Genomic DNA, 2569 nt, shown 5'->3' with positions numbered 1-2569 from the left:
AGACAAAGTGTTTTCACGAGAAATGGTTAACCAATTGGACTTAGTCTCTGGCAGAGAGACAAAGTGTATTCACGAGAAATGGTTAACCAATTGGACTTAGTCTCTGGCAGAGAGGCAAAGTGTTTTCACGAGAAATGGATAACCAATTGGACTTAGTCTCTGGCAGAGAGGCAAAGCGTTTTCAAGAGAAATGGTTAACCAATTGGACTTAGTCTCTGGCAGAGAGGCAAAGCGTTTTCCTGAGAAATGGTTAACCAATTGGACTTAGTCTGTGAACGGCAGGCAAATTGCGGCCATGAGAAATGGTTAACCAATTGGACTTAGTCTCTGGCAGAGAGTCAAAGTGTTTTCCTGAGAAATGGTTAACCAATTGGACTTAGTCTCTGGCGGAGAGGCAAAGTGTTTCCCGTTGTAATGGTTGGCCAATGCACTTCGGATTGCGTTGGTAGGCCGTGGAAAGTGGCTCTTGGGCCCGCGAGAGCAAAATCCGTGCGCAGACGGAAGTCCATGAGGTCAGATCCGAGGCCTTTACCCGGCACCCGGTGGGGGTATTCCCGCAGAGAGTAGCGGGTGTGCCCGGCGACGGGTCAAGTTGCAATTTCTGGCATACCACTCCTGGAGCTCGTTAATGAGTTCCCCTCGGAAGTCCCGATGAGAAAATGGCAAAATGGCGTTTTGCGGGCTTTGGGGCCTCCTGGACGGTAGGACTACCGCCCGACCTTACGGTTGCAATTGTTGGCAGGGGAGGTTGGCGGGGTACCCGGAGATTTTCGGGGACACGATTTTCAGAACATTTTCAGACAACGGTCACACTTTAAAAATGCCCAGAAAAGTGCGACTTTGAGGGTGGTAAGCGTTTTCAAATAGAATACCTTTCAAAGAGCTCTCGGAAGTCCTATATGAGGATTTAAGATGAATTTGTGCGGGCTTTCCGAACTCCGTTGTCGGTCTGAAATATCGGCCAGGGTCCAGACCGGTGGTAACCCTGGTTTAATAAACATGGCGTGTGGCGAAAAGAACAGACAAAATGACAAAGTGTCAAATATATATATACATGTGTATTTATGAACAAAAAAAATCACAAAGTGTCACCTGGCGGTGTACTTGATGATGAAAAATAAAAATACAAAGTCTGTTCACAGGCACCTTTGGGGCGGGGGTGCCTGAGTCCCCTTGGGTTGCACACTATAGAGTGTTTGACATGGACAGAGTCAACACTGTGTGCGTGCCCAGAACCCTTTTGAACGCAGGCGACGCACGCCGGTCGGCATTTCCTCTCCGTGCGAGCGCCAACAGGTTGCTTCCGTTGTTTTACAAATAAGAAAATTGTATTTATGAGCAGCAAAAAAAAAAAATCACAAAGTTTCACCTGGCGGTGTACTTGATGATGAGAAATAAAAATACAAAGCCTGTTCGCAGGCACCTAGGGGGCGGGCGGGGTGCCTGAGTCCCCTTGGGTTGCACACTGTAGTGTTTGACATGGGCAGAGTCAGCACTGTGTGCGTGCCCAGAACCGATGTGAAAGCAGGCGACGCACGCCAGTCGGCATTTCCTAGCCGTGCGAGCGCCAACATGTTGCTTCCGATGTTTTACAAATAAGAAAACTGTATTTATGAGCAAAAAAAATCACAAAGTGTCACCTGGCGGTGTACTTGATGATGAATAATAAAAATACAAAGCCTGTTCACAGGCACCTAGGGGGCGGGCGGGGTGCCTGAGTCCCCTTGGGTTGCACACTGTAGTGTTTGACATGGGCAGAGTCAGCACTGTGTGCGTGCCCAGAACCGTTTTGAACGCAGGCGACGCACGCCAGTCGGCATTTCCTAGTCGTGCGAGCGCCAACATGTTGCTTCCGTTGATTTACAAATAAGAGAACTGTATTTATGAGCAATAAAAATCACAAAGTGTCACCTGGCGGTGTACTTGATGATGAAAAATAAAAATACAAAGCCTGTTCACAGGCACCTAGGGGGCGGGCGGGGTGCCTGAGTCCCCTTGGGTTGCACACTGCAGTGTTTGACATGGGCAGAGTCAACACCGTGTGCGTGCCCAGAACCGTTTTGAACGCAGGCGACGCACGCCAGTCGGCATTTCCTAGCCGTGCGAGCGCCAACAGGTTGCTTCGGTTGTTGCAAAAGTAAGAAAATTGCACCGCTGCGGACCACCCCTCCACCCGCGGTTGAACCAGTACCCGAGCGAGGCCACGCTGGCTCCGAAAGCAGACGTGTGCTCGGTGGCGGGGAAGCGGTGTGCGTGTGTCTCGCTCCTCAAAGGAAAGATGCGGTGCTAGGTGTCCGATGCGGTAGGGCCCTCGGCCGGCCAGCGCGTATGCTGGCGCTGAGGCTGAGCGGAATACCCTCGCTCTTCTGTTTCCTGCGGGTCACAGACGGACACATTAGCATGTTCGAGTGGTGGCTGGCGCACCTCTCGAAGCCACAGCGCCTTGTGAGGCCGAGGCGCCGATAATGTTAAACGAGTGGCACGATTTTCCAGTGAAGGAACGGGTGTTGGATCGCCAGGTCCGCCGCCTTCACCCGAGTGTGTGATGCAGCTAGCACACCGGGTGCCC

This window comes from Cetorhinus maximus, unplaced genomic scaffold, assembly GCF_964194155.1.
Source record: "Cetorhinus maximus unplaced genomic scaffold, sCetMax3.hap1.1 HAP1_SCAFFOLD_4713, whole genome shotgun sequence".
In the NCBI taxonomy this organism is placed as follows: Eukaryota; Metazoa; Chordata; class Chondrichthyes; order Lamniformes; family Cetorhinidae; genus Cetorhinus; species Cetorhinus maximus.
Note: the sequence above shows the minus strand (reverse complement) of the source record.